At 38.6% G+C, this 12,697-nt stretch overlaps 1 long non-coding RNA gene across 1 annotated transcript in view; it reads left to right on the top strand.

Annotated features, from left to right (window-relative positions):
* The window catches only part of LOC141725303 (uncharacterized), a 76,044-nt gene that overhangs the window by 18,311 nt on the left and 45,036 nt on the right, over window positions 1–12,697 (top strand). Inside the window, exon 2 of the long non-coding RNA XR_012577166.1 lies at window positions 7,329–7,455. This is a non-coding gene — a long non-coding RNA (uncharacterized LOC141725303). The remainder of the gene's footprint in view (window positions 1–7,328; window positions 7,456–12,697) is intronic.

Raw genomic sequence — 12,697 nt, 5'->3', positions numbered from 1 at the left:
GGTTTGTTGAGGTATTTTGCCAGCATGTGGTCTGCAGGTTCTCCCAGGGCAGCAAGGTATGTATCACCCCTGCAGCCTGACCTTGGCCTGTGTTTGGTCCCTCAAAGCCTAGGGAAAAGTGGGATATATGAAAGGGGAGCACAACAGTCATCACACACCTGGAATTCAGTCATAGTCTAGGTAGACCATGTTCACAACCCTAGTCATAGCTGGATTTGATATTTTAATTGCCCTTATCTAGGATATACACTTAGAAATCCTTCCTTACATACTGGGCAATGCTACCTTGAATATAGAAGATTGGTTCAGTTGGATTGTAGGAAACATGATTTTTTAGCATTTCTCTAGCTGAACACTGCTTAATATATCCTTTGTCAAAAGCAGCTTCCTGGGTGTCTTATGTGTGAATCCATAGCATTTTCTTCTCTGGCAAGGTGGAAGATATCTGCCAAAAAGAAATCTCAGAAAGATGAACTTACCTCTCTGCTGTTGTTGGCAGAAGCTGTGAAAAGACATCCTGAAAATCTAGAGAGACTTTTGGGTTAATTGTTCTGTATTCTGCTAACTTTCTGTGGGTAGAGCCTTTTGGCCAACTTATGTGAACATCTAGACTAAATGGGATCAGTCTTTTCATTAACTGGGCCTCAGAATTTCTCGCCCAAACTTTCTCTTGCTAATGTGCTGTGTGATTTTGGGGTTTTTTTGGTGGTGTTCATCCTTTTCTGACAGAGAATTTCAGTAATGGAAATCTGAGACAAAGAAAAATTATATTTTCTTTTAGTGTATAGTTGACAGCAGTTGGAGTGGCTGTAATCACCTACATTAGCTGCTAAAATGCCTATTGAGGGTTTCATTTAGAAAGGGAATTCTGACAATAGTGCTGAGAAGGTGAGATCCCGAGGAGCCTAAAGGATAGTGAAGAAGTTAGTAGTAATTATATTTTGGACCTGGAGAAAGAGAAGGCATCAGGTAAAAGAATCTATTTCACATAAGCCATATTGCTTTCTGTAGAGAGATGGAACACACTGAGATCGAGCCCTGTGATAACAATGAACTGCCAGCTGTGGCCAAATCCCTTTGAATTACAACTTGCCATGGCTTGTTGCATGGTGATGCTTGGATAATAATTTAAAGAGAACAAGACTTAATTTGTTTTCTTTTTGACATACAGCTGCAAATCTAGGACAGGCTCTACTGCATAGGACAGGCTAATAATATTCAACCATTCTCTAGACATGACGACAGAGCAGTGAACTTCAAGCTGGCCTAGCTTCAAAATGAGCAATGTGTCAAGAGTGAGGTACATCTTTGCTTTCAATGACAGGAAAATGAGTCTGGAAATTTCATACTCTGGGCCTCTGTGCCATGCCCTACCCCTCTTCCCCACTGATCAATCACCTCAGGTCAGCCATCTGCTACATCTTGACCTGGTGGGTAAAGATGAAAATCAGATATGAGCTGCTATCATTCTGCAAAGAAAAGATGGAGATAACTTGAAAATCAGGTGAACTGAGATTTAGATTTTAAAGGTCAAAGTATTCTGAATGTCTTTTCATTCCCTGTGCTGTATTGCAAATACTCTTGAATAGAGAGGCAAATAATATGTAAAGTTGGGGCTGTGCTCCCTGCTTTCCTATAGAAGCAATAGGTACACTTACAAATTCAGTAATTTAACCTCTGGATTACTTCATCTGTTTGTTCATTGCTCTATGAGTGCTGATGTTGTCAAAGATAAAGATGTTGTTGCTAAGGAAAGAATCCTTTGTCACTACCTGCTGTTCACAGTACAAATATGATGTAGAGGGAAAAGCATATCAGGTTGCACTGTAGAAAGCTTGGGAGGAGTGCCACTCCTTTCCAGGTGAGAGAATCAGATCATGGACATCTTAAATCCAGCAGCAATTTTACTAAGTTATGTTGCTCTAGGATTGGGGCTGAAGTGACGTGTTCCTCTAGTTCCTGTGAAGCCTGTAACAATGAACAATCTGCACAACTCTAATCTATTATGGGAGTTTATTTCAAAAATTAAAGCATAATGATACATACCCTTACATTTTCCAACTGCACCTCAGACAAAATTAATTTTATTTTAAGTCAAAGTGAGCAGATGTGTTTCACAATGTCATGAAAATCATTATGCAATAACTTTTTTTTTTTTTTAAACTGCTATTAAGTTTTCTCACATGTGTGAGCTTTTTTCCCCTCTGTTTCTTGACTTCCATTTGCAATGTCTCTTTAGGCTACCAGCATTTGGAACAATTTATGTCTTCTGTAGATATAAAAGGCAGACTGTTATCTACAGGCACACCATAGGTACAACTGTATCTAGAAATGCCTGCTGAGGTGATGACTGGTAAAAATTAGGGTTCATTTAAGTTAAGAATATCCAGCCTCTGTCCTATGGAGCTGGAATTGATGAATCCAGAAGGGAAGGAAGGTGATAAGAAGAAGGAAGCGATAGCAGGAGAGTGTCAGCTTGTGCCATGGAGTGAAGCAGTCGCTCCAGTCCAGCCACAAGGATGCATGGGAGTGAACAGCCATGTGTGCCTGCACCTCATATCTCAGCCCTCAGGGTAGACAGCAGGAGGATTCTGGTCAGTCTTAACTGCCTAGTCACAGTCCATCAGGTTAGCTGTAAAAACTTCTGTTTCAATTAAATATAAACTCATTGTCTTTTCGCACAACAGTTAGTAAAATAAAACTCATTAGGAATATAGTGTTTAGACTCAAGCGAGTTATATTTTTTTGAATATCACTGTGAAAACCACATTTCCTTTAATCAGCATCTGCTCTGTGTTAGGCTGCCTATAAAATGTGGTACATTGTTGACAATAGGGAAAGATGAAAACAAACAAACAGGAAAACTACAAAAGACATGGAATAAATGTCAAAGTGCATTAATCCGTCCCTTTCCTTAGCATATGAAAAATTATTTTATTCTTGACCCTAAACAATTTAACTTTCTTTCAAATTTAATTTTGGACAACAAGGGTGAACAAGTAATGGAAACAAAGTAGGAGATTTCATGTAAAGTGAAAAATGAAATAAGGAGACAAAAAAGAGGAGAAGATAACACACCAGTCCGAATAAATTAAACATTTTAAATTTTTTTAAATGAAATCAGCTCCATCATTTTGGAATTGATTATACAAAAACGTTTACAGGGACAGAAGTACTGAGATTTCCGTGTAGTTTCTACTTGGACAAATATTAGTGTTTCTGTAGGAACTTAAGGATTAATGTGAAGAAATATATGAGAAAGCTGTGAGAGCACAGTGTGAAAAAGAGGAAATAATAGGCACTGTGTGGGATTTTTTCCTATCTAAATATGTAACTATTGTTTATTATTCAGTAAATATTAAATGTAGAGATGAAACTTGTGTAGATGACTGATTTTGACAATGGGCTAAATGCAAATGACCATGAGTCTATTGTATTTAGGCAGTAAGCTGCTGAATACCTGGGGTGAATGAAGGGAGGTGACTTCCTTAATCATTAAACTAGTCATTGAATATGGAGGACAATCACATCATCTCTAATCCCATTCATAAACACCTCATGGTCCAAAGTTAAAATAATTTTGATTTTGTTCCCCTCTATTCCGATTAGGAAATATTTCACTGCTCTGATGGTTAGAAATCCTCCTGTAATTTCCAGCATAATTGTGGCTGGTTTATACCTATTTGTTTTGTGTCAGCGCTGTCCTTCAATGTGAATAGCTTTCTTCCTCCCTGCTGCTTACCCCCTGATACATTTATAGACAGCAATCACGGCGCCTCTTAGCCTTTGTTCTGCTCTGTTAAACATGAAGTGCACTGTTGGGCTCCTCTAATAAAATAGGTGTTCCTTTCCTTCAATTGTTTTTGTTCAGTACCTACTCTTTAAACTAATCAATATTAAACTTGTTTGACCCCAATGGGGCTTTGTGGTCTGTCTGAGTCCCCCTGCACAAATCCTTAAACAGGGGCTGCTGATTTTTTTTTCTGCTTCTGGAAATACTGAAACTGATGCAGCCTGGGATAATACCCACAGTTTTCAAGGACCCAGAGATGACCAGTGGTCATCCTGGTCACTGCAACTGTTTCTTTCTACTCCTTCATCTCCTCTACCTGATGATCCCATAGTTTATGGGAAGAATCATCATCAGTATTTCTTGAAGGAGGGCAAGCTTGTATTTCCTGTTGTAAGTTCCAGATCGAAGTAACAGGCCCAGCCTGGTGCCCAGGTTCCTCTCTTAGGATGGAGTGACTTGACTCTGGAGATGCCCGGTGCATTCCCTTCTGTGTTGGCTGAGCAGCCAAACTTTGAGGTGTCTGTCAGTAAGGCAGGGCACACTGCTGCCATTTGAGATGGTATCACATTTACACTGGTCACCAGTACCAGTCAGGCTTCTCTCTCTTGTGTGGCTGCCTCTTCTGTGACAGCCTCTGCACTGTGTTATCAGCAGGTTCATTAACATTTTCCTAATTGCTGATCACTAAAGCTATTCCAGCTGCTGAAGGTTCGGCATGAAATACAGATGTACAATTTCAACCCTAAAGCCTTGAGTTGAAAAAAGTTCCAATTGATAAAAGAAGTGCTGCAAAATAATAGACTTTATGAAAAAGAGCTTTCTATTGGTATGTCTTTATTTTGATGATGCCTCTGCTAAGGTTTTAACAAGAAAATCCCACAAAAATCTCACACATACCACAGGCAAAAATAATTTTTGAAAAGAAGAATTAAGGAACTACTTAATCTATTTTATTTTTCCTATGTTAAATGCAAATGGACTATATCAGACTTTTTGGACTATGCCTATGGGAACAGTGGAGGCCTCAGGATGTGGAAAACCAATCTACTATACTTAGTACATTTGTTTAAAATGTTTATTAGGGTTTTTTGTAAAGTAAATGTTGTCTATTAAAACTAAGGTATTCTAATTGTATAATGTGATGTAAGAGACAAGAATAAAAACTTTCAAGCCATAGGAGAAAAATGCCCCTTTAATTTACCATTGCTTTATTCTATTGTATTTATCCCAAACTGTTTAAATTATAATTAATTATTGCTGTAATTAAATATTGTACATATTTTCAGGGGCTAAAAATCAGGTAGCAGAGGATGTTTCTTAATTTTGCATGAACACTTGTGGCAGCGTGTGCCAGAGTACTGTGCCTGTGTTAGGACCCTGCTTCTTCCCACTACATTTCCTGTCTGGGTAGTAATGCTACTTTGATGGGGCACTTTATTTTATTTACTATAAGGAATATAGGAAAGTGTTTGGGAGCTCCTAAGAGCAGTCTCAGAAGTGGTTGCAAATGCTGTGTGAATGCTCACCTGCATAGTTCACACCTCCCTGCGTGTATGAGGAGTAGGAATGCTCCCAGGCCTGCCCACAACTCTTGTTCTGGTATGCCTGGTGGCATGCGAGGACTTGTCCCCTCGTCACATCTCAGACCCTGCCCTACCTGCATGTTCTCTGTACAAACAGCAAATCCAGCCTGAAACAGGGCATTGCTTTGAGGGGAGCTTGGGTCAGATGCCTTCCAGAAGTCCCTCACAGACCAAAGTATATAAATCTATATAATTGATTATTGTTCGATTTCTTTTACCTTTCTCTGAAGCACCTTGGTGCTGTTTACTAAGGCAGAATATTGGACTAAATGGGTTTGAAATATCATCCATCCTGGCAAGTCTTGTATTTCCATGTGCAAACAGGATTTATTAGAAACTCAATACATATCGAATGTAGGTCTTCAGGGATCTCTTATTTACTTTGGGCAGGTAAATATTGAATTGTTGTGAATGGTATTGGGCTCCATTTTGGAACATAAAGCAGAGGAGGTTAATAGAACAAAGAGAAGAAATCAACACCAGCAGTAAATGGTAACACACATTACTGTATATCTATCCCCTTTGGACATTGCATGTTTTGCATAGCTGTACAGAGCAAACTTAATAGTTTCACAGGCCTCAGAGAGGTAGCAGGATGGGGAGGGTGCTCTTGTAATCTTGTCAGACTTGTTTGTGAGTTCCTTTCCCCTGCCAGTTATTTCAGCTATGTTTCTTGTCTTTTTGGAAAAAGTCAGCTAATATGGACTATTTTTTTTTTTTAATTGGTTACAGGCCAGATGAAATCTTGGTAGTTGCAACTTTTCATGGCCAATGTAAAATGTCTTTGGGAAGCTGATGCACTTTGCAGGTTTTCCCACATCCACTCCAATATAAGGAGCAGGGAGGAATGGGAATGTAAGGGGTGTTAAGGATTGCAGCTGTGCCACACCATGGCTGGAGCCAGGGGATGCAAGGATTTATCCTGGTGCTGCAGTGAGGTGTCTTTTTCACCCAAAGGAGGTACATTAATGGCATTCTCATGGGAACATCAGTGATTCTGTGTGAGAAAGGTTGGCTGAAGCAGGATCCATAAGACAGCTGTTCTTAAAATGCTATGATTTCTTGATGGTAGTTTTTCTTACAACTTTATCAACGACTTTTGGGGATTTCCCAAAGGGAAAAAAGGTTGAAGTTTCACCCCTCCTTGCACAAGTTTTAATAAGTGTCCTAGTGTCCTACACCATATAAATATCTTTTTGATATTGCCTATTATTGTTGGCAATATCATTAAAGGACTAGAACAGCTTCCTGCAAACATTTTTCAATTAATTCTTCCATTTTATTTTAATATAATGCATGCTTCAGTTGCTGAAGATTTTAAGTTTTTGTCACATCTAAAGTAAAGAAAATTGAAATATTTGGACGCAGTGAGGAATGTTCTTTGTAGAAGTCTGTAAATCAGAAGAAATTGGTATAGGAAGAATTCCAGCTCACGCTGTTCTTTCAGACCTTGAGATTTGCAAGCAAGTCCCTACAATTATTACCATCCCATGCAATAAGTAAGATTATTTAAGGCAGAAACTATTGCTGACGACATAAAAAAAGCTCTAAATGAAACTATGCATATCAGTTGACCTGAAGGTGTTTTTATCTAGCCCTTTTTTTTCCCTAGAGAACACTACTCATTTAAAAATATCCACAGGAAAGAAATGTTTGTTTTTACTGATTAAAATGTGCAGGCTGTCTTTTTAGCCTCCCTGCCAGTGTCATTCTTTGCGCTCTCATCACAACACAAAGAGACTCTGTTATTTACCCTGGGAAACAGGTGACTGAACTTATAAAAATCACTACAGGACAAGATGTATTGAGGCCTGGCACAGAATGACAAATTCTGGCGGGGTTTGCCACGAAGAGACATATTGATTTTTAAATGATTAATAAGGAGAATATAATTGTATTTCATTAAGATGGATGGGATTTCATTTAGTCTGTCTTCTCCTTTTCCACTTCAGATGCGAAAGGAAATCAAGTCATCATCAGTGGCACCTTGTGTTAGCCTGCCATGGAAACGAGGTCATTGATTGAGTAAAAGAAGTTTCTGAGAGGCTAGCCTGGTCTTTAATGGAGTTACTCGCATAGGTAATGTGGCAAAGATAACAGCACTTTGTTTCTCTCATTATTTTGAGAACAACCAAGACGATATTGATAACATCTCTGTTATGGATTTTGATGCTTTTCAAGTTGCACATTGTCTCAAGTAAATAGATTTGGATGTACAAATACCCAGGATTTACAATTTTTTTCTTTTGAAGTCATTTGAAGACATTCTACTGTCTAAGACTGTGAAATTTATAGGCTGAAAAAGGGAGGCAATCAAAATCCTATAATCTGTATGTCTTGTAATTCTTATCAAGACAATCGTGCTCTTAATCATAAGTATGCAATTAACTTTTCAGTGTATTTTCATGTATTTTAGGACTGTGGTAAAATCAAACTTTTTCTTCCACTGCCACCTGAAATTGAGGGGTTTGTGAAATTTTTAAGCAATAGCTTAACAAATAGAAGGGAATTTCCTCTCCTGTTATCCAGCACATGTGCCCGGGATGGTAACTCATGTTACTTCTGACTGGCTGTTGGTTTTCTTTTCCAGAAGTTTTTATTCTAGTTGTTGGGATTATCCAACTGCTCACATGGCAGTGGCCAAACTGCCTTCGAGGATGGTATGTTAAGTAAAGTGGTTTTCATTGCATGGCCAGTTTCTGTGTCCGAGCATATCAGTTGTTTTTGGGTCATCAATTACATTGATTACATTGCAGTTTTCATCAGAAGCTCCAGAAGAAACATTGAAAATAATTTAGTGATGGGTGAGACTGAATTACAGGTATTAGGTATTAATTAATGAAAGATGAAAGAGTGTAGCAGTTAAGGAATTAATAGGGAATGGAAGGAGGAACACATAAAGGTGATAATCATGTTCATACAAAAAATGCCTGTTCTTTTTAAGTTACAAATATATTACAGTGCAACACAAAAATTACATATTATTTTGGATGCAGTTGAAGACATGACAGACGTCAGTCTACTACTGCAGTTAGAGGAAGCTGGGTTTTCAGTTCAACAACATGAAAGTAGGTGAAGATGGAGGGGTGAAAACATGTATGATTAATTAAAAACTGATAAACCAAAAAGCTAGTTTTGTATTGAACAGGTGGAGAACAGATTTCCACGTATCATAGATGAATTAATTATAGTGAAGTCAGAGTGACTACTCATGCATTCAGACACTGCAAACTGTAGTTTAAAACTACAGTTGACAATATACAGCATGTTATCAAGCCCATTTTCCAGGGAAGAATGCTGAGACAATGAAGTGGAGTGGATTATATTCTGAGGCAGGTTATGAAGGATCCATGAGTTTGTTCCTTGAGCTAGATATTAATTTACTGTAAAAATTTAAACAAAATGCTTAGAAGTCATGCTAAGATGGTGATGTTGGTATTTAGTTACATGTTCCTTGTGAGAATTAAACAAAGTTTTCCGTGCAGTTTCCTGTAAGAGTCAGTTACTCCCTGTAATGTGGAGGAACAAAAATATGTATGTATACATAGCTGATAATGGAGCTGGAGGGGCACTTCTTCTTTGTATAAGCTAGGATTCTTGCTTCCACGGAGGCTGAGGAGACCAATTCTCGGGATATACAAATAAGGGGAAAAAGTAGGAATGTGGAGTGTAAAAGGCAGACCACTAGTGTTTTCTATATCTATATTGATATTGGTTTCAAGACAAAGTAGGAAAACCGTTTTAATGGAGTTCTTTGCTACCATTGTGAGAGATTCTATAGTCATCTTGTTCTACCACTTCAAATATTTACTGTCTGTGAAACCACAGTTTCAAAGCTTGGCAAAATTACCTTACCCATCTGAGCTTGTGTAGACTCCTCCAGATTGCTTGGTGGGGCTGTGCAGCCCAGGCCCATGCAACAGAAACTGTCTTGGATACGTGCAGCTGTAAAATGACCTCTGTTGCATTTTGGAGCACTAACAGTTTCAGCCTCCCACCCCTGCACTGCTACCAAAGTACCCAGGAGATCACTTTGGTGATATACAATCCACTATGATTCTCTGATAGGAATTTGCTAAGTGATAAGAGAAGATGCATATACATTTTTAGAGTAGTACAGAATATACTAATTCACTCAGGCATGACTTATCCCCACACGTTCTTAATGAAACACCAAAAAAGGAACAAATCATGGCAACCAGGAAAAGGAATGAGAATGTGGTTTTGATCCTGGAGATGGACTGTGGGGACTGCAGCAGAAATTTTCTAACAAGGATGTCCTCCAAAAGTAAAATGTGGGTTAAAAATCCCTTAAATTTGGGGTTATATTTGAAAGTGTCTCATTTAAAGCAGAAATACTACTAACAAAATGGCGTCTATGATGTGCTGAGGTTTGTATCTGGTTACTGTGTGAATCAGGAAAAGTCCTGGAATCTGTGACTTCTCTCTTTGGGATTAATAGCTATGATGAGGCAGTGAGGATAATTTCTCATTTCTCATTGCATAAATTTGTTGTAGATTTGAAAGACTTTAAATTCAAAGAAAGGATGGAATAATTTTGAAGACTGAAACCTTTCAGTGGTATGGGAAAAAACATGTAAGACCTGGCTTTGCTAAGGACATGTTCTCTGGTTTTGTCTCAGTTTTTGGGATGTTCAGCATTTCATCTTTGACAATATTAATCTTTTTCTCAGAAAGATCTTATACTGTTCTATCTTAAATGTATGGACCCTCTCTGTATAAAAATTGTTTGGCTGTGTTTTGAATCCAGAGCGGTGTTGATCATCTCTTAATCTTTTTTCTTATTTGGTTAAATTATTTGTTATAGCTTTTCTTCCTTTTCCTTTCTTCTTATGAAGTCTATAAATACGCATTCAGGTCTTCTCTGTTTGGTTTTGAGAGTCTTTGTAAATGTCTGAGATGATTTCTCATCGGCTCTAACATCAAAATCAAAGGGATGAAGAAATTAGATATTTAACAAAGTCTTCATTTGTTCTGTAAAGTTTATTAGTCACTCTTGACCGTCAGATTAGATTAAAATTAAATATGGGTCAATTAACACTTGTTACTTTTGTTAGCTTCATTTCTGACCAGTCATGCTGAAATTATCACTGAAAGCCACAAGTTTATTTAAGTGGAAATTAAGATGCAGGATTAGCTTTCTCATTTTTACTAAAATGCTACTGCTGTTTTGTTTTGTTTTGTTTTGTTTTTTTCCTTCAGAGCTTAAATCTGTTAATCTTTTTTATTTTGGTCCAGTGATATATTTAAATATGAGGCAGAAATTTAGTGCCAGAGAAGACTCACACCTTTTTAATATGTATGAACAGATTGTTTCCCAAGAACTTCTTAATTTTAGTGGTTAATAAACTCCCCTGACCAAACTTCATTGTTTACACGAATCACATACATTAGCACTTTAGATTGTACTCCAACAATTTTCAAGTTTTGGAACTAAATCTTGCTCTTCATCCTTTACCCTGAGTCAACCTTGTCCTGCATCTTAACAGAAGAAGATTGTATCCTTGATTTTTGCTTGTAACCAACAAGTTAGAGCCTTACCTTGTTTCTGGGTGTCCAGCAGATCTGCTCACTTACTGTACAGTGCCTTTACACCAAGCAAACTTCTCAAGACTGCAGTTTTCCTCCCTCATATTTCTGCCAAGCTAAAATTCAGGATAAGGTCTCCTTTCACTTTATCGGGAAAAGTGTGCAAAATTAAACATTTGCCAATTTGATTACCACTTTCCCTGTTTTTCCCTTCTGAGCTTGCGGGTTGTTGCCATTATTGCCCTGATTATCATGGATCCCCACTAATTAAAACATGCTTTTGACTTGTTAATATAATTTAAAACCAAACAAACTGAAGACAAAATAAACAAACCCACTGTTTCAGGTTAGAAATTATTTTCAATGTTGATATTACATTTTTTTCTTTGAATGTTGCTCTGCTTTCCCCACCATTTTTTCCATTCCTTCCTTTCAGTCCATAATTTATTTTTATTGGTTACAGTAAGACTGCAGGCTTTTCTACAGCTGAGCACAGCTGCTAATGTTTTGCTATTGATTCCACATGTTAGCTCAAAAGTGTATAATAATCTGTTTTAATCGTTGCCTTTGGCTTTTCCTCTTCCCACTCTGAGAAGTGCCCTCTGCCTCTGGCCTGGCATGGCCATAACCAGAAACTGATCCTAATTACATCAAACCACTCTCTGCCAAAATGCCCAAATATCTGTAACATGTTTGAATAACAACTGTTGGGAGACATAACTCCATCCAGCTCCCTGGAAAATGCTTCAAATTATCAACTGTAGATGTGCTGACAGAAAGAAAATCTTGCAGGCATGGTAGGAGGCTAAGCTACCTCTGGCCCGAAAGGGAATACCTCGGCAGTACAAATGTAATGCTATTTAGGTCCCCCCCTGCTTCAAATCCCTGCAGCTCTGAGGAAGCTCCAAATTATAACAGGGCTCCTAAGGGAACGGCACATAATCAGCCCTACTGAAAACATGTTGAATAGCGCTAAATAAATCCCAGGTCTAATTATGTTACTGAGGCTGCACGGGGACTGCGCATCTGGAAGTGCCCCCACCAAGCCCTGTGGTAGCTGCACAGTGAAGCACAGCCAGCTCCTCCAGTGTCTGTGGTAGCTCAGCAGCCATCTCCAGGAAGGAGCTGTGAGAGTCCCCTCACAGTGCAGGAGTAGCCCACATTAAATCACTGCTTATTTAACCTGTCAAACTCCTCTTTGTTGGTCTAGGGGCGTCTGCCGGGGCTGGTGTAAGGAGCAGAACTGTGGCCTTGGGTGGGAATGGCTCACCTGCCTTCTGCTCTTTGCTCCCCAAAACAAAGCCAGTCCTCTCCCAGGCACTCGGTGCACAGAAATCATAGAAGCAACTTGGGATTTTGTCTGCAAATAAAGAGGGTGGTGTTTTGTTGGTGCAAGCAAGAGCTTTGCCACTGGTTTCTCTGGGGCTGTTTCAACTGCATTGGCTCATGCACCAGCAAGCACTGGGAGAATTTGCTCAAAAGGCTCAGTACCTTGCACAATCTTTTCTGTAGGAAATTACTGAGGTTTTTTTTTAACCTCAGGAAGTGTGGTTCCTTATCTTAATATGAGTGACACCTTTCTGAGAAGCCCTTGCAGCTACTGTCATGATTTTAAGTTGCAAACCCATACTACCTGGAGTAAACCTCACTATTGGTAGCTGACTCAGACTACAGGGCAGGTGTGAAAATAAAGCCTCTTGTTTAGGATCCTGGATTTTCTTATGCTACTCTATTTTTCATCAGTGATTCTGAAGAAAAATATCAGTGTACA

The sequence above is a fragment of the Zonotrichia albicollis genome, chromosome 1 (genome assembly GCF_047830755.1).
Source record: "Zonotrichia albicollis isolate bZonAlb1 chromosome 1, bZonAlb1.hap1, whole genome shotgun sequence".
Classification (NCBI taxonomy): domain Eukaryota; kingdom Metazoa; phylum Chordata; class Aves; order Passeriformes; family Passerellidae; genus Zonotrichia; species Zonotrichia albicollis.
The sequence above is the reverse complement of the archived record's forward strand: the minus strand, read 5'-3'. Positions and strand labels throughout refer to the sequence as shown.